The following is a 27,998-nucleotide window of genomic DNA, read 5'->3' as shown; positions in this document are numbered from 1 at the left end:
GACAAGTGGTACATATGGGGGAAAAACAAAACAAAACAACAACTGGAGAACAATATCTGGAAATAGAGTTGAAATCAAGAGAGACCACTATAAACACTATGGGATCACTGGAGAATGTTCCACAACGGAGACATCTTTAATAGGTCAAAGGGCAAGAAGAGCAGCCCTGATTACTCATGCCTGCCCAAGGAGGGAGGTGGCTAAAGTCCTGCATGAGGGTGACAGGAGTGGAAGAGAGAAATCAAAAGTCTGGTGATGGAGGAAAATCACTGCAGCACGCCTGAGTGCAAGCATGAGAGAGCTAGAACAGAGGTCTAAGCCTCTGCAACACACAGGAGCACACAGGGCAGGTACTGTTGTAATGACATAGAAATACTAAAATATTATAACAGTGAGTCCATGTACGTATTGCTAGGTGGCAGATAGCAAAATAAGACTTACTCTTGCCTAGAAAATATTTTCAAAATCTTGAGACTTTAGATATAGAAGAGAATGGGGCAAAAAGGATACGAGCTTATGAACCAGAGCAATTTCAGCAACAGTAAGGTCAGGAGAAGAAAACAGTTTGGGAACAAAGATGAGGTGTTCAGTTTTATCTTATTTTATTTTTTTAAAAGGGAGATTTTTAAAAATATATTTATTTATTTGGCTGTGCTGGGTCTTCGTTGTGGCACCCGGGATCTTCATGGCAGCAGGTGGGATCTCTTTTTAGTTGCAGCACGTGGGATCTTTTAGCTGCGGCATGTGGGATCTTTTAGCTGCGGCATGTGAACTCTTAGCTGTGGCATGTGGGATCTAGTTCCCCGACCAAGGATCAAACCTGGGCCCCCTTCATTGGGAGCATGGAGTTTTAGCCATTGGACCACCAGGGAAGTCCTGAGGTGTTCAGTTTTAGATACACGGAGTTTAAAGTGTTGGTAAGGACTTCCCTGGTGGTAGAGTAGTTAAGAATCCACCTGCCAATGCAGGGGACACGCGTTCAATCCCTGGTCCAGGAAGATCCCACATGTCTCAGAGCAACTAAGCCTGTATGCCACAACTACTGAGCCCATGTTCCACAACTACTGAAGCCCGTGCACTCTAGGACCTGTGTGCCACAACTACTGAAGCATGTGCACCTAGAGCCCGTGCTTCTCAACAAAAGAAGCCACTGCAGGGAGAAGCCCTCGCACTGCAAGGAAGAGTAGCCCCCACTTGCCACAACTAGAGAAAGCACCTAGAGAAAGCCTATGTGCAGCAACGAAGAGGCAACGCAGCCAAAAATAAATTTAAAAAAATTAAATTAAAAGAAAAGAAAGAGTACATGGGAAATAAAAGAAAGACACAGCCCTGGAGAGTTAAAAAATAAAAATAAAAAAAGATTGAATGTGGGTGGGCCAAGGACTCACTCCAGTCTTCCAATCATTCCCCAGTAATAAACAACAAGGTCCTCCTGCAGAGCACAGAGAACTGTATTCAGTATCCCATGACAAACCATAACGGAAAAGAATATATTAAAAAAAAAAAGAATGTATATATGTATAACTGAATCACTTTGCTGTACAGCAGAAATTAACGCAACATTGGAAATCAACTATACTTCAATTAAAAAAAAATTCCACCCTCATCTGCGAGGAGAGTCTGGTACAACCATTCTTCTTTTACTGAGACAATCTGCCCAGGTATCACGGCACATAAGAGGCTTACTGTTGCCTCTAAATCTTTGTTAACGGTGATTTCTATTTGGACTACACACCCATAATTTTCTCATCCATCCTCTCTCTTCCCCCTTTTTTTTTTTTTTTTTTTTTTGGCTGCACCGAGTGGCTCGTGGGATCTTAGTTCCCAGACCAGGGAAAGAATCCAGGCCCATGGCAGTGGAAGCCCTGGCCTTAACCACTGGACTGTCAGGGAATTCCCTCTCTCTACTGTTTTTATATCAGGCTCAAAACACCTTCAGGAATCTCACTCACATCCCTTTGATCCGGTCTTACCTCTTACTCTGTCTGTACCTGTAGGGCTGCACTGTTGCACAACTCCAGGTGAGCACTCGCACTGGATTCTCTGGGAATGGTTTCCACTGCAGTGTGTGACATGGTGGCCATCTGTAAACAGTATGAGAAAATATCAAGATTTCTAATGCTAAGTCTTCTCTTTGACCCAGAAGCTCGGGTCCAGAGGACACCATTTTGTCTCTCCCTCTTCTCTCTGTTCAATAGCCAAACAGCAGCTCCTGTTATTCCACTGCTGCCCCCTAGAGGGCTCTCTATTTAAACTGGGAAGGATTAAAATGTGTGGTCCTAGAGCGTCTCATCTTCAGGATTACATTTTCCACAGCTGTGTCACTTTTCTTTTTTTTCTGAAACTTCAGCAACTTATTAAATGTCAGCACTACTTTGCAAGCTAATTATTACTATTTCCATTGTACAGGTGTTGAAATTTTAATACAGAGAGGTTAAGAACATTTTCTAGGGCCTCAGAGCTAATAAGGGGTCAACCTTGCCTCTGAATTCAGGTCTGTTCAGCACCAAAGTCACTGCCCTTTCCTCAGTTCACAAACTTCCTTTTTAAGAAAGAGATATATCTCAGAGAGATATCTGCACCCCACACTCATTGCGGCACTGCAGGCGCACCTCATTTTATTATGCTTTGTGGATATTGAGTTTTTTTAATCATAGCTGTGTCACTTTTAACTGGATAAAATGTTACAGCATGAACACTGGACATGTCAGGTAATGATGAAGTTCAAACAGCAGGTTCTGTAAATTATCAGGGATTCCTAGAGCACTCCTTCCTTTCTATCCCTGCTGCAGAGTTATTACTTTTTTTTTTTAAGCCTATACTGTATAAGTAGCGTTTCTTTTATTCCTTCTCATGGTGTATTCTTATTCTCTCACTTTGTGAAAAACAATAAAGCTCATTTGAGATTTGCTTATTTTATTGGTTTTATTTTAAAATGTTTTACGTGTATTCTTTTTTTATATAAATTTATTTATTTATTTATTTATTTTATTGGCTGTGTTGGGTCTTTTTTTGCTGTGTGCGGGCTTTCTTTAGCTGCGGTGAGTGGGGGCTACTCTTCGTTGTGGTGCGCGGGCTCCTCATTGCAGTGGCTTCTCTTGTTGCAGAGCACGGGCTCTAGGTGTGTGGGCTTCAGTAGTTGCAGCATATGGGCTCAAAAGCTGTGGCTTACAGGCTTAGTTGCTCCGCAGCATGTGGGATCTTCCTGGACCAGGGATTGAACCTGTGTCCCCTGCACTGGCAGGTGGATTCTTAACCACTGTGCCACCTAGGATGCCCTTATGTGTATTCTTGTTTCTCCCTTTCCTACGTTATCAGTTTGTGTTATTTGCTTCCTCCTATTCTCTTCACGTTTAAAGCCTTATACTAACCTGAGATGTTAATGATGGAGGAAACTAGGTGTGGAGTATATGAAAACTCTCGGTACAATATTCATAATGTTTTTGTAAATCTAAAACCAATCTTAAAAATAAAGTTTATTTTAAAGATTAAAAGATTGGCAAGGGTATACAACAAAAGTTTTTAAGCAGAAATCATGATTTTAATAACAGACAAGGTGGAATTTGAGCCAAGAAAGCAAGGTTACTTTATAAAGCTAAAGGGTACAGTTGGCAATGAAAATATAACAATTATGAATACTGATGCACCAAGTAACATAAAAGTAACCTTCATAAAGCAGAAATCACAAGATAAGCAAGGAGAATGAAACAGAAACATGCTAATAAAAAGGAGGCTTTAATTTACTTGTCTCATCCAATCAAAAACAAATAATACTTTTTCAAAAAACTAAAAATAGAGTGGACCTAAACAATATAATTAACAAAATAGACCTTACTGATATATATCAAACACTGCATCCTGAAAGTAGAGGATACTTCATCCTTTCAAGTTTCCAATAATATTTATGAAAATTCGTCACATTTAAGACTTTAAGGACTATTTCAACTGCCCCCCAAACAGAAATAATGCAGAAAATATCCTATAATCACATCGCAACAAATGAATTTAATAAGAAAATCAAAGAGTCCTCTTTATCTGGAAGTTAAAAAATAAAACTCTCATATAATTACTGGGTCAAAGGAAAATACAATATAAAATTAAAGAATGAATGGGGCTTCCATGGTGGCTCAGTGATCAAGAATCTGCCTACCAATGCGGGGGACATGGGTTTGATCCCTGGGCTGGGAAGATCCCACATGCTGTGGAGCAAATAAGCCCAGGTGCCACAACTACTGAGCCTGTGCTCTAGAGCCCATGCTCCACAACAAGAGAAGCCACTGCAATGAGGCACCGCAACAAACAGCAGCCCCTGCTCACCGCAACTAGAGAACGCCTGTGTGCAGCAACGAAGACCCAATGCAGCCAATAAATAAATACATACATACATAAATACATAAAATAAATTTATTTTAAAAAAGAATTAATGGAAATAATAATAATGATGTAATGAAAATAGACCAGAATCTATGAAATGCTGCTCAAGTAGTACTCAGAGGAATACACAATCACCTAAAATACATATTTCAAAACAAGATGTAGAAATAAACATCTTTTTTAAAAGTTAGAAAATAACAAAATAAACCAAAAGAAAGCTACAGAAAGGAATAAATGGAAAAAAATGTTATGATAAATTTTAGAAAACAAGAAGAATGAAACTACTATATAAATCTAAAATACGTTTTTCAAAGGTAAAAATTTCATTAGCCCAATCAAAAACCAGGAAGTGAGTGACTTCCCTGGTGGTCCAGTGGTTAAGACTGCATGTTCCCAATACAGGGGCCTGGGGTTCAATCCCTGGTCAGGGAAGATTCCACATGCTGCGGAGCAGCTAAGCCCGTGTGCCACAACTACTGAACCTGTACACCTAAAGTCCATGGCACAGCTACTGAAGCCCATGCACCTAAAGTCCGTGCTCCCCAACAAGAGAAGCCACCACAATAAGAAGCCCGTGCACCACAACAAAGAGTAGCCCTGCTCGCCATAACTAGAGAAAAAGCCCGAGCACAGCAATGAAGACCCAACATAGCCAACAAATAAATAAATAAATAAATAAATAAATAATTTAAAAAATACTATAAATGACTTTGCTCAACACCATGCAAATAAATTTGAAAACTTGAATGATAATTGTTTAATAATATAGACTGTTTTCAGTCTACAACTTATCCTGTATACTGTTTTGGTTTTCAGTGAGTATAAGTTTCCTTTCCAGGAATTATAAATGGCTCTTTTATGTGTGTTGGTTAGCAGGCAGCTAGAGTGGTAAGTAGAAAGAGAGGCAGGTTTTCAGTCTGTGTGGACAGGCAGACAGCAAAGGCAGGGATGCACAGAGTCCAGATTTCTAGAGGAATAATGTTGTAGGGGGACATTTAACCTTGAAACAACAGCTGGAACTCCTAATCTGAGCCAATACCTTCAAAGGAAGGATAAAGTGGTCTTACACTGGAGCATTTCCTGACTACTCCAGAAGCCAAAGCAAACACTCTCTGGAAGAAAGCTTCTCCCACATATTAAGATCAAGCAATGGATTCACACAGATTATCAAACACACAAGGAAGCCAGCCACTATGAGTAAAAATCAGAAGCAGCAAGAATAAAACAGAGTTAAATCTCAAGGGAATAAAGCTATTAGAAGGGACAAATATATATTCTGTATTTGTCCCTTCTAATAGCTTTATATACATATGAATAAAGAGTAAAAAGAGTTGTATTTACAAATGAAAACATAAAGACATGATCAGGATTGAATGGATAGATCAGGAAAAAACATTCTAGCAACAAGAAAAAGATAGGATTGTTGAAATTAAAGTTTTAAAGGATGGCTTAAAAAGAAGATTTGGAACAACTGAAGAAAGAATTAGAGAATGGGAAGATTTGTCAAAAGGACATATCCAGAATATGAGAAAAATAGATATGGGAATGAAAAATATAAAAGAGAGATTAGAGACATGGAGGATAAAATGAGAAGGTATAACATAGAAATAACTGTAGTTTCAGAAGGAAAGTATGGTCATATGAGACAAAAGGAAATAGTTAAGCCAATCGTGGTTAACAGTTTCTAGAACAAATGAAGTATTAAAACTCACAGATCAGTGTATCCCAAACAAGAAAAAATGAACATAAATTTATAACCAAAAACATCAGAGTAAAACTTCAGAATATCACAGATGAAAAGGTCCTGAAAATAGCCAGAAAGAAATGAAAGATCACCAACAAAGGCAAGAGTTAGCATGACAACAAAAGTTTCAGTAACAACGATGGAAGCCAGAAAACAATGGAATCAGGTATTTGTCATATTGAAAGAAAGCACTGGTGGACCAATAAATGTGAACACAGCAAACTTCAAATAAAGGTGTTTTCAAATTAAAAAATAATAATAATGAGGAAGTTTATTCCTAAAGATATGCTTTAAAAAAACTTCTGGGAATGTTCTCCAAAGAAAAAGGAAAATAATCTCACAAGAGTTATTTGAGATACAAGAACACGGTATTATATAAGGAAATCAAAACAAACACTGCCAGGTTAAAATGATCATACTTTATAATTTGTAGGGTTTTTTTTTTTTTTTTTTTTCAAAAAGACAGGAGTTCTGTTTCCTCTCTCCCACTGAATGCAGCTATAAAGATCTGAACTAAATGTACGGAGCAGCTCTTTAAGGACTCTAAACGTAGTACTAGCATGTGGATTGGGGAGAAAGACCAGAGTGCAAACTAGCAGTGAGTTTGTTATTTTTTTTCCCCTCCAGTAGCCCCTAAGCTGATTGCAAGGCAGCCTAAAAACTGGAAGTGTAAATCAGCATGGACCGAGAGAGCTTCAGGGGAAGCTGTCAGTTCTGGCTTAGAGAGTGGGAAAGGGATTGCGTGGAAATGACAATAGTAGCAGCATGGACATATAGTTACTCACAACTCTGAAGAAGTGGAACTTTCCTCTCCAATCAGATGAGGTGTGGTCCCAAGAGGATGGGAAAAACCCCACGGATTTTTTTTTCTTCTCTGTCCTCTTGCTGCTTGAATCCAGAGGAGGGCACAATTGTAACAAGTGTACAGCAAAGCAGGGTAAATTAAGCCCTAACTTTCTGGCTGGAGGACCAAAAAGGGAAATCCCAGGAAACTTGCAAGTACTGGGGTTATCACAGAGAGGGAAGACCTTAGGAAATGAACCCCAAAATGTTGTATATGAACTCCTGGGCTCACTCCTGAACTGCGCAAGATCAGATCAGATCACAAACAGACTAGGAGAACTGAACAAAGTCAACAGACTTTGAGAACTGAATTAAGTGACAGGCTACCACTGGCCACTGGGTGGCACAAACATGGGACAGATCCAAATAGCATTGCAAAGGCCTGGAAAATAGAACTGGCATTGAAACCACAACCACAGAAGACTGACTGGAATTTGTGACCTGAATTTGACCAGCTCCATTGCCTGAGAAAACAAAAATACCAGCATGCTCTACAGGACTTAAACAAGATTGAATCTCATACCATAATATTCAAAATATCCAGATTACACTCCAAAATTACTTGTGCCAGGAATATCTCAACTCACATGTGAAGAGACAATAGATGTCAATGTGAAGCTATTGGGACAGATGTTGGGATTATTTGACAAAGACTTTAAAGGAATGGATATAAAATATTCCAACAAGTAAGGGCAAACACTGTTGAAATGAATGAAGAGATAGAAAAATCTCAGGAAAGAAACAGGAAATATAAAGAAGAACCAAATGAATATTTTAGAACTGAAAATTACAATAGGTAAAATTTTTTTAAAAAATTCACTGAATGAACTCAATGACAGAATGGAACTGACAAAAGAAAGATTCAGTGAACCTGAATACAGATAATAGAAACTATGCAATTTGAACAACATAGAGGAAAAGAGATTGAAAAGAGTAAACAGTGCCTCAAGGACATGAAGGACAAAACATAAAAGGTCTAACATTCATGTCATCAGAGTCAAAGACACACAGGAAAGAGGGTGTGGTATAGGAAGAAACTTTTTTAAAAAGAAATAATGGCTTAACAAAGCTTCTCAAATTTTATAAAAGACATAGACCTATAGATTCAAAAAGCTCAGCGGAATCACTGACAGGATAAAAAACCAATCAAACAAAAAATCATTACCCAGGCATATCACAATCAAATCACTGAAAACTAAAAACAAAGAAAAAATCTTGAAGGCAGCCAGAGAAAAGTGACAAATTGCTATAGAGAAATGGTGATTCAAGTCACTGCAGAGTTCTCATCAGAAACAATGGAGGCCAGAATAAAGAGGAATAATATTTTTTAAGTGCTGAGAGGAAAAAAAAAACAAAAAACAAAAAACCTGTTAATTCAGAATTCTATATCCAGCAAAAATATCCCGGAGGAATGAAAGAAATAAAGACATTCTCAGACGAAGAAAAACTAAGAGAACCCATTGCCAGCAGACCTGCTCCAAAAGAACTGCTAAAAGAACTTATTCAAACAGAAGGGAAATGATATGAGCAGGAAACGGGCCACTGGAAATAAAGGAAGAACAACAGAAATTTCAAATATACTCTCCTAATGAATTATTAAATATGTTTGATGGTTGACAGCAAGTATTGTAACACTACAAATGGGTTTTAATTCATGGAGATGTGATACAACGGGCTGACCTCTGATGCCATCTGCTTCTCACTCTGAAAACAACTGCTTCTTCTCCCTCTGCTCAGCATGTCTTTTCTCTGCCACGTGGCTCCTACTTTTTTTTTTTATAACTTCTGTTTCCTATGGCCATCTTGGCCTCTCTGGCTTCTCTCCGTCTTTGCTGCTATGGCTAACTGCCTGATTCTCTCTGTGTTTTCCATACCACCACCACCATACACACAGACATACCCACGTCACAGTGAGAGATTGGCCCTGCTCCTTCTGGTTTGGACAGTGGTTCCACTCACGTGTACCTCTTAGGCTGCTACACAGCTTATGATTTGTCTTGTTTGGGTAAGTGGCCACCTGTGGCTGAATAGCAGTTTCATTTTGTGTAAAGCAAGAGTACCCAGGGCTTCCCCTCAGCAACGGCTGTGGATGGGGAATATTTCCTTATAAGGGGATGGCAGGCATGATGATTGCTGTGTGGAGTACAACTGTACTAAACTGTTAGTCTGAGAACCACGCCATACGCTTTCACTCTTCTAGGCCTTTATTTCTTCTTCCTGGAATGTCTTTTCCTCTTCTCTGCCTAGAAAACTTTAAAACCCAGGACTAAGGACTAAGTCACTCCCTCTCCCCCTGAGTCCTCCTCGCCCTTACATCCAGCTTCTATCCAAGCATTTAATATGCTGTTCGACACTCTTTTTCTACACATCTGTTTCCCCAACAAGATAGCAAGCTCCCAAGGGAGGGATTCAGGAGATATTCATTGCTGTATCCTCATTACCAAACCTGTTCACTCATACATTGTTAGTCATTCCACAAATATTAATTAAATGTCTACTGTGTATCAGTCACTACAGCAGGCACTGGGATGAAAATGTGAACAAGCTGATAGAGTCTCTGCCCCCTTGGAGATTAGTGTGTGTTGCGCTGTGTGGCACATAGTAAATACTCAATAGCTTATTTTGAATGGGATTGCACTTGCTTATAGTTACTCTACCAAGGATTCTTTTGACCTTTCTCAGACATCAAAGCTTTACATATGCAAAGCAGTGGACAGTGAAGTGGGCCACGAGGTACTCTTCTACAATACCAAGAGGTGCTTCAAACTTGATTTGTCAAAAACCAAGTTTATCATGTTTCCCAATCCTTCCACTCCTTACACGTCCCACATCTCAGTAAATGACACCATCAAGTACCTACTTGCTCCAGCCAAGAACCAGGGAGTCTTACTGGATCAACCTCTCTTGTCTTCTCTCCCCCTTTTCAGCCCTCTCTCTCACATTCTTCTCTCCTTTCTCTTCCTACCATCACCAGTGGAATAACAGTCTCGACAATTTCACTTCCTTAGCCTCTCTTTCACCCTCCCCCATCTCTGTTCCTGCTAACTCTGCCTTGTTGCTGGCCCTTATCATCTCTCACCAGCACTCCAAAGAACTCTTCTCATGGGTCTCCTGTTTCCTTTACAACCACATCACTTATCTCTTTCTGGCCCCAACCTCAAGGATTTTCCTGAAACTTCACCAGCTCCCTGGAACTCTTGCTGCCTATTTGCCCAGAATGCACCCCCTCTCCCCAACTCTACTCTGTTCCCACCTACCTGGCAGATGCTTACTCAGATTTCAAGGCTCAGTTCACGTTGCTCCCCTGAGAAGTCTCTTCTGTCTCCCTGAGGTAAACTGAGCCCTCCCTGCTTTGTGCGCCACACCCTACATAGAATTCATTCTTCATAGTGATATATGGCTGCATTTTTTTTTTATCATTTTGTTTCCCCCATCAGACTAGGAACTCCTTGAGGGCAAAATCTCTGTATTCTCGGTGGCTGGTGTATAATAGGTACTCAACAAACACTTTGTGAATGAACCCAGGAAACAAAATACTTTGCTATCTTTACCCTTCTTTTTCTGTGAAACAAGAAACCAGGCATTCCTTGCTGTAGAATCTAAGTTTAAAGTCCCCATTCTAAGGAAACACTTCACAAGAACATAGGTTTGGAAACCAACAGTTGCTCTCAGGCCCACAGTGGTAATACAATAGCCTCCTGGGCCACAAAATAAGTCACTGGATCAGCCCACTTCCGTGAGGGACACAGTCACCCAAAACCAGTCTTCTGAAACCAGAAATAGCACAGAAAAGACTAGGACTACCCAGAAACCTTCCTGAAAGTGATGGACTGACAGGTGCTCATATATCATTTTAGGGAAACGGTATTAAAAGAAATTCTGCTTGTGGATTTGGAAAGAATGAAATTCTCTGGTCAGATCCTGGGGATGGCTGCCAAGCCATTCGGTCAATAGCTCATCAATGACGTCCCAAGGGCTGTCAGTCCTGCTGATTTTGAAGGGCATTGATCATGTCACTTTGGTTTGCACTCCTCCTTAAAGAGAAGAAGTGGTAGAGAGCTTGGTGTGGGCAGTCCCTAAATCATGCTTTAAGGATGCCAAAAGTAATACAGACATTTTTAGAGATACTGTATTGAAGATATCAGCACTGTGGTGTGGAAACGGCAGAGTAAGAGATACAGGTATATAAATCATGTAATTTAACGCCTTATGATTTAAAGCAAAATATATCACTCATGGACTTTTGATGGATACCAGTTTACACTTGGTTATAGGCTAGTGGCTTATTGGTTATATTGAAGTTATTACCACAAGCTCATTGGAACAGGAGCCCAACTACTGTGATAGGCCCTGGAACTTCGTGAGCTGTTAAGAATTTCTATTCAAAAAACAGACTCCCCCCCTCCCCCCAAAATCCTACTTTTCACTCAATGTGGAAATCTACAGACTTAATACGATCCCTATCAAAATACCCAAGGCATTTTCCACAGAACTAGAGCAAATAATCCTAACATGTATATGGAACTACAAAAGGCCCAGAATTGCCAAAGCAAGTCCTGAGGGACAAGAGCAAAGCTGGAGGCATAACCCTCCTAGACTTCAGACAAAACTACAAAGTTATAGTAATCAAACAGTGTGGCATTGACACAAGCACAGACATATATACAAACACAGACACAGGTCAATGGAACAGAATAGAGAGCCCAGAAACAAACTCGCACACCTATGGTCAATTAATCTATGACCAAGAAGGCAAGAGTATACAATGGAGAAAAGACAGTTTCTTCAAGTGGTGTTGGGAAAGCTGGACAGCTACATGTAAATCAATGAAATCAGAACACTTCCTCACACCATATACAAAAATAAACTCAAAATGGTTTATTTTGACCTAAATATAAGACATGACACCATAAAACTTCTAAAAGAGAACATAAGTAAAACATTCTGGGACATAAATCATAGCAATATTTTCTTAGATCAGTCTCCCAATGCAAAAGAAGTAAAACCAAAAATAAACAAATGGGACCTAATCAAACTTAAAAGGTTTTTTGCACAGCAAAGGAAATCATAGACAAAATGAAAAGAAAAGCTCCCAATGGGAGAAAATATTTGCAAATCATGAGACAGACAAGGGGTTAATATCCAAAATATATAAACAGCTCATACAACTCAACGCCAAAAAACCAAATAACAATCAAAAAATGGGCAGAGGACCTAAATAGACATTTTTCCAACAGGCACATGGAAAGATGCTCAACATTGCTAATTATCAGAGAAATGCAAATCAAAACTACAATGAAGTATTATCTCACACTGGTCAGAATGGCCATCATCAAAAAGTCTACAAATAACAAATGCTGGAGAAGGTGTGGAGAAAAGGGAACCTTCTTACACCGTTGGCAGGAATGTAAATTGGTGCAGCCACTATGGAAAAAGGTATAGAGGTTCCTTAAAAAACTAAAAATAGAACAACCATATGATCCAGCAATCCTATTCCTGGGTATATACCCAGAAAAAACAAAAACTCTAATTCAAAAATATAGATGCACCCCAATGTTCACAGAAGCACTATTTACAATAGCCAAGACATGGAAACAACCTAGGTGTCCATCAACAGATGACTGGCTTAATAAGAAGTAGTATTGTATATACATACAATGGAATACTACTCAGCCATAAAAATGAATGAAATATTGCCATTTGCAGCAACATGGATGGACCTAGAGAATATTTTAACTTAGTGAAATGTCAGACAGAAAACAACAAACACTATACGATATCACTCATACGTGAAATCTAAAAAATAATACAAATGAATCCACATATACAACAGAAACAGACCTACAGACATAGAAAACAAACTCACAGTTACCAAAGGGGAGAGGGAGGGAAGGAGGGACAAATTAGGAGTATGGGATTAACAGATACAAATAGTTATACATAAAATAGATAAGCAACAGAGATTTACTATATAGCACAGGGAATTATATTTAAAATCTTGTAATAACCTATAATGGAATAGAACCTGAAAATATATAAAGGCTGGAAATATCCCAGCCTTTGCCCTTCTCCTATATGTATATAAAACAGATTCACTTTGCTGTACACCTAAAAGTAACACAATATTGTAAATCAACTATACTTGAATTAAAAAAAAAAATAGTTGAACTCATAGAAACGAAGACTAGAATGGTGTTTACTAGGGGCTGGGGGCTGGGACCCCAGAGGGGAGAGGTTAGTAAAAGAGTGCACACTTTCAGTTATAAGGTGAATAAAGTCTGAAGGTCTAATGTATAACATGATGACTTTAGTTGATAATGCTACACTGTATGACTGAAATTTACTAAGAGAACAGAACTTAAGTGTTTGCACCAAAATAGATAAATGGTAAATATGTGAGATGTCGGCTGTGTTAAGGCAATCGTGGGAATCATTTCAGAATGTGTGTAACCAAGTCATCACAGTGTACACTTTACATCTATTACAATTTTATTTGTCAATTATACTTCAAAAAAGCGGAAAAAAAATATTTAGGAGCCAAAGCACTCTTATGTGGGCTAGCTACCTCCACATCCTCTGATCTATCTTTTTGTGCACAACGTGTTTACCATTTTCTCATTTGTTTATTAAATATGGCATGCTAGATGTTTTTCTTCATGCCAAAACAATCCACGTCCATTGCAGAAAATGCAGGTAACGCGGATAAACAAATAAAAAAAAAAGAAAAAATAATATGAAAATCACCCAAAATTCTACTACCCAGAGATATTACTTTTTTGTACATTTCCTTTCCGTGTAACCACGGAAAGTACTTACTCCTCCTTCTAAAAGAATTTCCCCTCTTATAGCCCCTGCTGCTAATACCGCCTTAGTTTATATCACGTAACCTCACCCCACAGGTCACTGGGATTAGACACCCTGCCTGTATTAGTCAGGGTTTAGTCAGGAAAGCAGACGCCAGCCTGGGTTTTTCAAACCAAATAAAGGAAATTGGTTCCACAGGAAATGGAAAAGCTGAGAAGCCAAACACAGGATGGTGAGGCAACTGGAGGTTAGCAACAGCCAGAAGTAACTGCTGCCCTAGGGCTGAAGGGATGGCAGGAGAAGGAGGTTTTATCAGAGCGCAGAGGTTGGAGCCAGTCAGAAGGAGCCAGAACCAAGGAGGGGGATTTCCAGGGAGCTGGAACCACAGAGGCAGGGTCTGTTTGTGGGGGAACAGAAGACTTCATAGGAGAGAAGCAGCCACATTTGAGGACCTCACAGGAAGAAAGAAGGGGAAATATCCCAGCCTTTCTCCTTCTCCTAGTCTCCCATCATCTGCCACTGTCTCCCCTTGGCCAAACTTACCCAGAAGGTTCTGGGTTAGGGAGCCTGGGGAATGATGGGGGAAGGGATGGGAGGAGGGGAATGGGAGTGAGCAGACATAGGCAGTTGGCCAGCAGTTGTCTAAGAGCAGCCAATTGGGACTTCCCTGGTGGTGCAGTGGTTAAGAATCCGCCTGCCAATGCAGGGGACACAGGTTCAATCCCTGGTCTGGGAAGATCCCACATGCCACAGAGCATCTAAGCCTGTGCACCATAACTACTGAGCCTGCACTCTAGAGCCTGCAAGCCACAACTACTGAAACCCACGCTCCTAGAGCCTGTGCTCTGCAACAAGAGAAGCCATCGCACTGAGAAGTCCCTGCACCGCAACGAAGAGTAGCCCCCACTCCCGCAGCTAGAGAAAGCCCCCGCGCAGCAACAAAGACCCAACACAGCCAAAAAACAGATAGCTAAAAATTTTTTAATGCATATATATAAGACCAGCCAATCAACAAGCTAGCCACCCAACATCACCTACGTAGTATTGTTACCAAAAAGGTTTAAGCGGAATCTAATCATGAGGAAATAATCAGGCAAATCCAAATTGAAAGATACCGTGCAAAACAACTGGCCTAGACTCTCCAAAAGGTCAATGTCATAAAAGATGAAAGACAGCCAGAGAATTTGTCTACATTAAAGGACACCAGGGAAACATGACAACTAATTTCTATGTGTGATCAAAATTTGAATACTGGATCCAAAAAAATCATATATAAAGGACATTATTGGGGCCATCGCACAAATATGAACATTAGACTATAGTTGTATATAATTGTTAAGTTTCTTGAGTGTGATCATTTGAGTGTGGTTATGTGAGAGAATGCCCTCATTCTCAGGAGTTATATACCAAAGTATTTAAAGGCAAAATGCCATGATGTCTTCAACTGACTGCATACGTACATGTATAGAGAGAGGAAATGTGATCAAGCGAATGTGGCAAATGTTAAAATCAGTGACTTTAAGTGAAGGGTCTATAAGGCATTCAGTGTATTAGTCATGCAACTATTCTGAAAGCTTAACGTTTTTCAAACTAAAAACTTGAGGAAAAATAGGCTTTAACCACTGGTATGAGGTGAAAAGATGAACTGAACCAACCAGTTCTTATGAACTTGAACTTAAAAACACAAAGAGTTCGTTAGCTGGCAATAAAGTTGTAGGTGACAGGAAAACATGGGTGGAGTTAAGGCAACAACAAACTAAAATTATATGCAAATCAAAATTATGTGGTGGGAGAAAAGCTATTGTTGGCAAAAATAGCTGCTAAGGGACTTCCCTGGTGGCGCAGTGGTTAAGAATCCACCTGCTGATGCAGGGGACACGGGTTTGATTCCTGGTCTGGGAATATCTCACATGCCGAGGAGCAACTAAGCCCATGTGCCACAACTAATGAAGCCCAGGCACCTAGAGCCCATGCTCCGCAACAGGAGAAGCCCCGGCTCGCCACAACCAGAGAAAGCCCACGCATAGCACTGAAGACCTAACGCAGCCCAAAATTTTTTAAAAAAATAGCTGCTAAGTATTCTTCCCACCTCTGTAAGCACATGCCACTTCCCCCACCAGGAGGTGAAGTCTATTTCTCCTCCCTGTGATATTAACTCGCGTTGACCAACAAAATGCAGCAGAAGTGACACTGTGCCATTTTTGAACCTAGTGACTAAGGGGCCTGACAGCTTCTGCTTTACTTCTCTTGGAGCCTTAAGTCACCATGTAAAGAAGCCCTGCTGGAGAGATTGGTCCAGCCAGCCCCTAGCTGTCCTAGACACCTTAGCTGAGAAGCCACACATGAGAGTGAAGCCATCAGCATCCTCCAGCCCCCGTCAAGCTGACCCAGCCGACACTTGATGGAGCAGGGATGAGCTGTTCCTGCCAATCCCATCCCAAAACACAGCATCATGAGCCAATAAATAAATGGTGATTGTTGCCTTCAGCCAAAGAATTTGGGGGAGGCTTACTATATAGCCAACAGGGAACACAGCAGACAGACAGGGACACAGAGATGCCTGTAGGGAGAGTGAAAAACTACCTGAGTTTTATCATTCCAGTTCATTCCACATGTAGACTCAAAACAATCCCCACTTTCTGGAGTTAAATTAAGCAGGGGTGGGGGAGGGATGGATTGGGAGTTTGGGATTAGCAGATGCAAACTATTATACAGAGGATGGTTCTACTATAGAGCACAGGGAACTATATTCAATATCCTGTGATAAACCATAATGAAAGAGAATATGAAAAAGAATGTATATATATGTATAACTGAATCATTTTGCTGTACAGCAGAAATTAACACAACAATGTAAATCAACTATGCTTCAATAAAATAATTTTTTTAATGAATAAATTGGGACTTCCCTGGTGGCAGAGTAGTTAACAATCTGCCTGCCAATGCAGGGGACAGACGTTCAATCCCTGCTTCAGGAAGATCCCACATGCCACAGAGCAACTAAGCCCATGCGCCATGACTACTGAGCCTGTGCACCACAACTACTGAAGCCCGAGTGCCCTAGAGCCCACGTACCACAACTACTGAGCCCACATGCCACAACTACTTAAGCCCGTGTGCCTAGAGCCCATGCTCCACAACAAGAGAAGCCACTGCACTGAGAAGCCCATGCACTGCAATGAAGAGTAGCCCCCATTTGCCACAACTAGAGAAAGCCATGCACAATAATGAAGAGCCGACTCAGCCAAAAATAAAAATTAATTAATTAAAAAATAATAAAATAAAAAATTAAGTAGGCCTCTGTTCCCTGTAACAGAAAGAGCCAGACACAAGCGTCCCCGCCTGTCTTTTCTCTTTGCAGGTGTTTTCACTTTTCAAAGATTCTGGATTTCTTAGTTGTGCTTTGTCCCCATTCATTTCCTTATTTATTAAGTAACGGCATTTGATTTCTTCAATAGTTTGTTGTGGAATGCATCATACAAATAAAATGGGGGCAGGGATAAAATCATTTGTGCAACTTAAATATAACAATAGGGTAAACAATTATCTGCCAAGTTTGAGATATAAAACAGCCAGGCTTCCAAAGCCTGTTTATTCCTCAACAGCAATCTCTTCTCTACCCGCCCCCAGCGCTAACCACTGTGATGACTTTTGTGTTCATCTCCCCACTTTTCCTTTTTCCACCTCAATATGCATCCCTAAATACTACTGAGTTTTGAAAATCTGAGTAGCAAGCACTGATCAAGGAGGGTAAGGAAAGGATGATGCTGCCACTGTTGAAGGAGAAGAGAAGCTGAACTGTCTCTGGGTCACTGAGCTTCCCTGAGCATTTACAAGGGCCTTTCATGGGAAAATCACTGAGTAAGACGATGAGTAACACTGGGCATTGGGCTCAGCACCGTTGAGACATGGCAGCACTGCAGCAGCACTGGCCAGGTTTTAGGTGTTTGGCCAGGATACAGTCAGAGGGACAGGCTGTTCTGTATTTTCTGTTCACTAGGACTTGCCCTCCAACTCCTAGAAGAGGTCAAAGCAAAGCACTTCTAGACGGTATCCACAGCAGATCAGGCAGCAGGGCATGCAGGAATGATCGCGTATTGACGAAGTTCAGAGGAAAATTGGGGCCAGACACTGGGAATTTTACCCTTGACTTGAAAGTCTGCATGATGGTGCTGGGCAAATGATGGCAGCAGCCCTCAATTTGTCTCTCTTTGGGGTTGTGCTGCTTCAATCTGAATTTGTTTCCTCCACATCCAGTGCACAGCTGTCATCCTGGAATCTCCCATCACCCTCGCCCCAAGGATTCCCTTCATCTTTCTCCTGTGTCAGATTCCTATTTATTGTATGCCATGCCTTCCTCTTGGTTTATTCCCTCGTTCGAAAGCATAGCCTCCAGCAGCTTCTTCAAAAAAGATGCATGGGAGGCAAATGCTTTGAAATCTTGCATATCTGGAAATGTCTTTATTTACCCTCATATTTGACTGCTAATTTAGCAGGGTGGAGAATTCTAGGTTGGAAATCATTCCGCTTCAGAATTTTGAGGGCACTGCTCTGTTGTCATCTTGTTTCCAGTGTTATTCGTTGAAGAACGAAAAGTCAAATCTGATTACCAATCTCCACCCGTTTTTTCTCTCTCAAAGATTTTTTAAAACTCTTTGCTGCCCTGTTCTGAAATTTCATGATGATGTATCTTGGTGGGTCTCTTTTCATCTTTTTTTCTGGGCATTTGAAGGACCCTTCAATCTGGAAACTCATGTCATTAAGCTCAGTAAATTTTCCTGTATTGTTTTATTGATAACTGCCTCCCCTAAATGTTCTCTGTTCTCTCTGTCTGGAACTCCTATTATTCAGATATTGAGCCTCCCAGGATTATTCTCTAATCTTCTCATCTTTTCTCTCCTATTTTCCACCTTTTCTTCTTCTTCAGGATTTCCTCAACTTTACCTTCCAACTCTTCTATTACATTTTTTGGGTCTACTATCCTGCTTTAACTTTTAAGGGCTCTTTTTTATTCTTTTCATATTTATAATTATATCATCCTGTTCTTATAACACGAGTGCAATATATTCTCTTACCTTTTTGAGTATATTAGTGATAGATTTTTAAAAATATTCATTTCATTAATTTATTTATTTGGTTGTGCTGGGTCTTAGTTGCAGCAGGAGGGCTCCTTAGTTGTGGCTCGTGGGCTCCTTAGTTGCAGCATGTGAGCTCCTTAATTGTGGCAGGCAGGCTCCTTAGTTGCAGCTCGCCAGCTCCTTGGTTGTGGCATGTGAACTCTTAGTTGTGGCATGCATGTGGGATCTAGTTCCCTCACCAGGGATGGAACCCAGGCCCCTTGCATTGGGAGGTAGAGTCTTAACCACTGTGCCTTCTTACTCATTTTCCTGTATCCTGAGTGGTTGTTTGTTTTGTTTTTCTTTTGTTTGGGGCTCTATCTTCAATGTCAGAAGCAGCATCTGATTCTTTGGAGGGGAAACTGCCTCCACCCACATTTTCATTCCATACAAATGGATGCACCACTTGCTAATTCTTTTGTCGTGCATAATATACTTAAGCTGCCTGGGCGTTAGTTTCTTCGTCAGTTAAATGAGGATGATGATGGAATCTATTTTATTAGAGTAGTCAAGAGGATTAAGTGAAATAATACAGAGAGGACACTGATGATGTGTGCTTTTCAGGCTTGGGGAGACTAAATTGCCCAAGGTTGAACATCTAATCATAGAAAACTCAGATTCATGATTTGACACATGATTAATACTCAGTAAATTTTAGCTATCTAAACTATTATTACATAGTTAAGCTAGCACTCACATCACTTCTCAGATGAAGAGAAGAGTACATGATCCAAGCCTAGCCAAAGAGATTCACCACTGAGATTCTTTGCTGGAATGATTTGAAAGGAAAAGACTTTTTTTTTGTTAGGGTTTTTAATTTGTAAAACATCATCCCACAGCTGCTACTAGCCTTCTGTGATGGTTAATGTTATATGTCAACTTGACTGGGCCACAAGTTACCCAGATAGCTGGTTGAACCTTATTTCTGGGTGGTCTGTGAAGGTGTTTCCAGAAGAGACTAGCATTTGAATTAGTGAACTGAGTAAAGCAGATGGCCCTCCCCAGTGTGGGTGGACCTTATCCAATCCATTGAGGACCGAATAGAACAAAAAGGTGTGAAGAGGTTGAATTTGCCCTCTGCCTGACTATTTAAACTCCTGTCCTCAAGCACTCCTAGTTCTCAAGCCTCCATACTCAGACCAGAATCTACACTCAGCTCTCCAGCTCTCAGGCCTCTGATCCACCATCAGTTCTCCCTAGTCTCCAGCTTACAGATGGTGGATCTTGCGACTTCTCAGCCTCCATAATCATAGGAGCCAATACCTTATAATAAATCTCTTTCTGGTGTTTATATTCATATATAATTTATAACAATACATAACTTAAGGTTTCCTAATTTATGCAGACAGAAATCTGGGGAACATGGAGGAATGGCTACTAAGGGTGTGGGATAATAGGGGAAGGAACATAAAGTTGGATCAGGCCAAATTTATTGATATGGGCTCACTAAGCAGAGATTTTGCCTTTAGTTTGCAGCTCAGGAAGTTAGAGAGGGCTCTGACAGTTTGGTTGGTTGGCTGAAACATGGGCCAAAGGGGGCCCCCAGTAAGTGAATTAGAAATGCTGAACCTGCCTTGGTTTAATGTCCTCGAGGAAAGGATTCAAAGGATTAGGGAGATTGGAATGGTACAGGGGATTTGTCATTTAAGGCCTACGCACCCACACTGGAAGGGTCTGAAAGCACCACCGCTACTGTGAGAAGGAAATTTGTGAGGGGAGCCCCAGCAGCCTGGAGGAGCTCTGAGACTGCTTTTCTCTGCAGGCCAGACCTCCATTAGCCACTGAATTGGGCAGCTAAATGTAATCCCAGGATGGCGGAGGCCAAGTGGTAGCACTCAACTGCCCAAAGGCAAGATGGGCGTGGTTACCATCATGGGCAGCAGAGGCAAATATTCATCGTAACAGCTAAATGCTACTGATCTGGCAGATGCCTTCTTCTCCACCCTGCCAAGCAGTCTGCTTTCAGCGGGTAAAGCCAGCAACAGACCTTTACTATGTGACCTCAGAGATGTACCAGCTCTCTAGGCCAAGGTCAAAGTTTAGTTCACAGGAATCTGGATCATCTTTCTTCTTCCACAAGCTATCACTCAGGTCCACTGCATTGACGACATTATTCTAATCAGACCGAGTGAGCAAGAGGTAGCAACTACTCTAGACTTGGTAAGGCCTTTGCATGCCAGAGGTGGCAAATAAATCCAACAAAAATTCAGGGACCTTCCACCTCAGTGAAATGTCTAGGGGTCTGGTAGTGTGGGGCATGTCAAGATATTCCTTCTTGGGACTTCCCTGGTGGTCCAGTGATTAAGAATCCACCTTCCGATGCAGGGGACGTGGAGTGGATCCCTGGTCGGGGGACTAAGATCCCACATGCCTCGGGGCAACTAAGCCCACGCGCCGCAACTACTGAGCACACAGGCCACAACTAGAGAGACTGTGCACTGCAACTAGAGAAGCCCGCATGCTGCAACGAGGACCCCACATGCCACAACTAAGACCTGATGCAGCCAAAAATAAAATACATACATGAATAAATAAATATTTTTTTAAGAAAGAGATATTCCTTCTTGACATGGGAAACTGTTTGGAGCATTTCACCGGCCCCTACAGATGAGCTGCAGTGGAGGCCCTTAGGATTTTGGAGCAAAGCCCTGCCATCCCCTTCAGATAACTGCTCTCCTTTTGAGAAACAGCTTTTGGCCTGCTACTGGGCTTTAGTAGAGATTGAATGCTTGGCCATGGACTCCTGAGTTACCATGTGACCTGAACTGCCCACCATGAAGTGGGTGTTACCTGACCACCAAGCCACAGAGTGAATGGCCGCACTCCATCACCAAATGGAAGTGACATATACACGATCAGGCCTGAGCAGGCCCTGAAAGCACAAGTAAATTACATGAAGACATGGCCTAAAGGCCCATGGTCCCCACTCCTGCTACCCTGCCTTCTCTCTCTCATCCTGCACCTGTGGCCTCATGGGGAGTTCTCCATGGCAGTTGACAGAGACAGTTTGGTTTACAGGTGGTTCTGTGCAATATGCAGGTGCCACCTGAAAGTGGACAACTGCAGCACCATAGGCCCTTTGGGGACACCCCTGAAGGACAGTGGTGAAGGGAAATCCCTATAGTGGGCAGAATTTCAGACAGTGTACCTGGCTGTCCACTTTGCTTGGAAGGAGAAATGGCCAGACACGCAATTAGATACTGATTTATGTGTCCAATGTTTTGGCTGGATGGTTAGGGACACAGATTGGAAAACTGGTGACAAGGAAATTTGGCGAAGAGATATATGGGCAAAACAACATGAAGGTATTTGTGTCCCATGTGCATGCTCACCAAAGGGTAATCTCAGGAAGATTTTAATAATGAAGTGGAAAGGATGACCCATCCTGTGGATGCCAGTCTCTTTCCACAGCCACCCCAATAACCACCCAACTGGCTCATGAACAAAGCAGCCCTGGCGGCAGGGACGAAGGCAATGAATGCATAGGCTCAGCAACATAGACTTCCACTCCCCAAGGCCAACCTGGCTGTTGCCACTGCTGAGCGCCCAACCTGCCAGCAGCAGAGACCAACACCGAGTCGCCGATACAGCAACGTCCCCGAGGTGATCTGCTAGCTACATTGAGGCATGTTGACTACAATGGACAACTTCCATCATGGAAGGGGCACCATTTTGTTCTTCCCAGAATAGACACTTGCTCTGGACACAGATTTGCCTTCCCTGCATGTAATGCTTCTGCCGGCACTACCATCCGTGGACTTACAGAACGCCTCATCCACTCCCATGGTATTCCACACTGAAATACCTCTGATCAAGAACTCACGCCACTCATCAAAACAAAAACAAAAACAAACAAACAAAAATCACTTCACAGCAAAAGAAGTGCAACAATGAGCCCACGCTCATGGAATGTACTGGCCTTAACAGACTCCTCATCATCCTCGGGCAGCCGGTTGGACAGAATGGTGAAATAGCCTTTTGAACACTCATCTACAGCGCCAGCTCAGTGGCAATACCTCGAGGGGTTGGGGCAAGGTTCTCCAGGAGGCTGCAGGTGCTCTGAATCAGAATCCAATACATGGTGCTGTTTCTCCCATAGCCAGGATTCACGGGTCCAGGAATTGGGGTGAAAATGGGAATGGTACCACTCACTCTTACCCTTAGGGACCTGCTGTGAAAGTTTCAGCTTCCTGTTCCTCTGACGTTATGCTCTGCTGGCCTAGAGGTCTTAGTTCCAGAAGGAGGAATGCTTCCACTAAGAGATACAGCAATGATTTCAATGAGCTGGACGTTTAAGACAGCCACCCGGCCACTCTGGGCATCTCATGACTCTGAATCAACAGGCAAAGAAGGGAGTCACTGTGCTCGTCAGGGTGATTGATCCTGACTACCAAGAGGAAATGGGACTACTATCCAGCTGGAGGTAGGAAGAGCATGTGTGGAATACAGGAGATCCCTCAGGCATCTCTTAGTATTACTGTGTCTGTGATTAAGGTCGATGGAAAAGTACAGTCCAATCCAGGCACAACTACTAATGGCACACACCCTTCAGGAATGACGGTTTGGTCAACCTACAAGTAAACAGTGACGACCAGCTGAGGTGCTTGCTGAAGGCAAAGGGAATACAGAATGGGTAGTAGGAGAAGGCAGCTATAAATACCAGCCACATGGCCAGTTAGAGAGATGATTATTGTAACTGTCATAGGGATTTCCTCCTTATTTTGTTTTGATCGTGTGTGAGTATCTTTGTTTTCTTTCCTCTCTTGTTCCCTTATCATGCAACATAAGATGTATTGACTTTAGATCATAGTGTTTAAGTGTTGTTAATTCTACATCATACTGTTTAAGTTAGAGGATAACGAGGAGAGTAAACGTCACTCAAGGACTTTACGTGCTCTGCTGAGGAAGGGCCTAGTGCATTTTCAGTTGTATGGGCAGTTGTAGCATGTCAGGTGGAATTAAACCTTTGTTATTCTTTACTTGGAGATTCACATGGTTTAAGGAGATACGTATGAACGTCAACTTGACAGCGGGTGAGCTTGTGATAGTTAATTTCATGTGTCAACTTGATTGGGCCACGGGGGTGCCCAGATAGCTGGCTAAAAATTATTTCTGGGCATGCCTGAAGGTGTTCCAAGAAGAGATTAGCATTTGAATTAGGGGACTGAGTAAAGCCGATGCCCTCCCCAGTGTGGGTGGGCCTCATCAAATCCACTAAGAGCTGAGCAGAACAAAACGGTGGAGGAAGGCAGGGTTCACTCTCTACCTGACATCCTGAGTTGGGACATCGATCTTTGGCTCTCAGCTCTCCTGGTTCCCAGGTCTTCAGACAACCTGGAATCTACACCAGCAGCTCTCTGGCTGTCGGGCCTTTGAACTACACCATCAGCTTTCCGGGTCCCCACGGCTGTTTATCTGGAGAACACTGACTAAAACACCCTCTTTAACAGCTCTCATGAAGAGTCTATGTGAAAGTAAAACCAACACAAAATAAGAATTAAGAGATGGAAACAGATTACTCATGATGATCTGTGAGTGCCTGGATCCAACTCGCCTGGGGTAATGTGCTCCCTGACTTTCTAGTGCTGTGAATCAATACATTCCTTTTCTTTCTCCTAAGCCGCTTTTAGTTGAGATTTCACCACTTGCACAGACAAACTGCAGTACAAGGAGAACACAGCATTTTGCCCCTATGGATTACACTGACTGTATCATTATCATGTTTTCATGTTATTAAAATTAGTCTCCAACATGATTTTGTTTGATATTATAGTTTAAAATTGTTATAATTATTCAATATTACAGATAACATTGATGTTACTATCCTCATAGCTAAATGTTTGTGCCTATCATGACTGTTTCCTAAAAATAAATTCCTAGAATTGGAACTTCTGGGCCAAAAGTTATAGGGGATATTAAGACTTTTTATTACAGATAGTAAAAGTGACCCCTTGGCACTTCCCTGGTGGCACAGTGGATATGATTCTGAGCTCCCAATGCAGGGGACATGGGTTCGATCCCTGGTCTGGGAAGATCCCACATGCCGTGGAGCAACTAAGCCTGTGTGCCAGAACTACTGAGCCCACGTGCCACAACTACTGAAGCCCGCACGCTCTAGAGCCTGTGCTCCACAACAAGAGGAGCCACTGAAATGAGAAGCCCATGCATAGCAACCAAGAGTAGCCCCTGCTCGTCACAACTAGAGAAATCCTTCATGCAGCAACAAAGACCTAACACAGCCAAATAAATAAAAAAAAAATTTTTTAAATAAAAACAGAACCTGGAAAGGCTCAGCCCTTGGAAATTCAAGGTACCACAGAAACCACAAGTGAGACATGCAGCTAAAATGAGGAGGTGCTTGCACGTGTTACTGAGGCATCGGACCGTTACATCCCCCCATATTCCATATTTGCAGGCTGGCACCTTCCACACAAGAGGCGGGAGGTTTATTTTATGAAGAAATGAGATGCTCCAGACTTGTTAGAGGAGAGTGGGATGAGGGATGGGACTGAACACAGGGAGATTAAGTAAAACCTAACACTGAACTATGGGGACCCCAGTCCTTCCCCAACCAGCTCCTCGATTTGCGAGCAGCTCATACTAACAAAGCAGGAGACAGGCAGTTCTTTTCTGCAGAATGAAATTGCTCTAGAGAAAAACTCTCCTTGCTCTAACACTTGAGGGTATTCCCAAAATAGACCCCTTTCACTTACCAGTTTCCCTGTGTGAGGCCTATGTGTCCGCAGCCCTGCCCACGTACTCGGAGCTTCCAGTCAGTTGTAATGTCGCACACATGTGTGAAGAGATAGCCAAGGAACATAAGACATTTGAAGAGAACCCCTAAAATGAGAGAAAACAAATAAGAGAATTTTTATTTTTTATTATAACATTTTATTACAACTTAATTATATATATTGTATATAATTATATAACATAAATGTATTATTACTCATTCTTTTAACTTTACTATAATTTATATTATGACACTATAACAAAAAGAAATGAAAGAGTCATGTGAAATAATCTGGGGGGAGAGGAGATGCAGAATACACCCTCTGGTATCTTCTGACAGAGGTGAACACGTGGCCCCTTCTCCTGATATTTCTTTGATGAGGAAGAAGCTTAATCCATGTAAAAATGACATATCTCATTGGTAATTATGGGAAGATTAAAAGCGAACCCTCGACTCAGCTCCGCCATCTTTTTCTTCTTGGGCGCCAGCGGGCCTATAGGGACCATGAGTTCTCCGTTACTGCCCGCCAAACTTTTAGTTGCACAGAGAGGGGTGGGGAGGCTCAGTTTGGGACTGTGTTCTGATTACTATTGCTTTATAACAAGTTAACCCAAGGGAACTATACTCAACATCTTATAATAACCGATAATGAAAAAGAATATATATATATATACACACAAAATTGAATCACTTTCCCATACGCTTGAAACTAACACAACACTACAAATTAACTATATTTCAATCTAAATAAATAAATAAATAAATGTAAAGGCTTAAAACAAACCTTTTCTTTTCCTCTCAGATCTGTGGGTCCAGACAGGGCCAGCAGAAAAGGCCCATCTCTGCTGCATGAGCCCTGGAGCCTCAGGTGCGAAGCCTCCAGGGCTGGAAGGCCCGACTGCTAGAGGCTAGATTCACAGGGAGGTGCCTTCATTCCCACGTCTGGCGTTTGAGGCTGACTGTCTGCTGAGAGCTCTGCTTAGAGCTATTGATTGTAGCACCTACACCGGCCTCCCCCTACGGCCGGGGCTCAGACTTCTTACCCTGCAGCTCAGGGCTCCAAAACCAAGTGTTCGGCAAACAGGGCAGAAGCTGCAAGCATTTATTCTGGTCTGGCCTCAGAATTCATACATCCATCATTTCCATCACACTCTATTGATCACAAGTGAGTTACAAACCCGCCCAGGTTCAGGGAGGAGGAAGGCCGTGGACCCCCCACCTTTCAAAGGACAGAGTCTCAAAGAATTTCTGGGTATCTTCTAAAACCGCCTCAGCGCATAATCTTAAAGACCTTAACATCTGATGCAAGGGATAAAACATTAAAGAAATAAATGAGGAGTAAAACTAAAGAGCTAACAAGCTTCCCCCAGTTGTACTTCCAAGCAACTGTGGGCTGCAAGGAAAGGGAACTCAGCTGCCTCCCACAGCAGAAGACAAAGGACGGAGGCAAGGGGGAGCTGGGTAGACTCTCCCAGCACCCCTGCCCCCATCCCTCTGAGACCACCTGCAAGGAGGGTAGAACTTCACGGTTATTTGTTTAATATGTAGTACGCCACTGCCATCTTTTCCTCCAGAAAGATAAAAACAATTTTATGACTAATGTCAGGCAATCTTTATGCTTATAAAAAGGAATTTAAACAGTGTTCCCTGAGAGTCATCAAGTAGGAGTATTTTGAGTCTCGGTAAGAGAAACCCACTTAAGCTAGCTTACATTTGTGAAGGAAATTGTATTTTAAGGAACCTGGGGTTACTTACAGAACTCAAGGGCAGAGATCTGGCTGGGCCTCAAGAATAGGCTCAGAAAAGGCTGGAACCAGGGACTAGAGTGCTTCCGAGGACGCAGGAATTCCTCTTTATCTCATCAGTCTGAGCTGAAGGCTCAGCCTTACTTCCAAATTCCTGGGAATGATTCGCCAGCCTCAGTCAGGTGCTAATCTCTAATGCAGTCAACCACGCCCAGGAAAAGGGTGTGGACCTGGCTCCTCTCCTTGTGAACCTGTGGATGGAGGAGGCCAAATTCCCAGAAACTTAGGGATGGGAGCAGAGCAATAGATGAGTGAGTCCTTTGGGTGACTCAGAGCCCCTAAGCCTCACAGAAAAAGAGCTTAGAGAAGGCAAAAAAAAAAAAATAAAGTAACAGTGGGGAAGGGGCAGACTTTCTGATTTGGCCAAATATTCTGGACACTCCCTTTTGGGTGGATGAGGCTGGACTGTGTTCTGGGAGCAACAAGCATCCCAGCTATTTCCATACCTAGCAACCAGGTGCAGGCAGTGCCGCCAGGATTCTGACCGTGGCCATCCTCTCTTCACATAACCATCCCGGGCAAAGCTCATCTATTCCAATGCCTTCAAACACCATCTATATGTTGACAGTGGGGTCACC

General features: G+C 42.0%; 1 long non-coding RNA gene across 1 annotated transcript; it reads right to left on the bottom strand.

Annotated features, from left to right (window-relative positions):
• Nucleotides 1–2: 2 nt before the first annotated feature.
• LOC130840779 (uncharacterized) lies at nt 3–27,594 on the bottom strand. Its single transcript, XR_009050057.1, has 4 exons — nt 27,371–27,594; nt 25,596–25,722; nt 1,974–2,084; nt 3–1,432 (listed from the first exon to the last, which is right to left on the bottom strand). It is a non-coding gene; the product is annotated as an uncharacterized LOC130840779 (long non-coding RNA).
• Nucleotides 27,595–27,998: the final 404 nt, after the last annotated feature.

The sequence above is a fragment of the Hippopotamus amphibius genome, chromosome 17 (genome assembly GCF_030028045.1).
Source record: "Hippopotamus amphibius kiboko isolate mHipAmp2 chromosome 17, mHipAmp2.hap2, whole genome shotgun sequence".
In the NCBI taxonomy this organism is placed as follows: domain Eukaryota; kingdom Metazoa; phylum Chordata; class Mammalia; order Artiodactyla; family Hippopotamidae; genus Hippopotamus; species Hippopotamus amphibius.
Note: the sequence above shows the minus strand (reverse complement) of the source record. Positions and strands in the feature narration are given on the sequence as shown.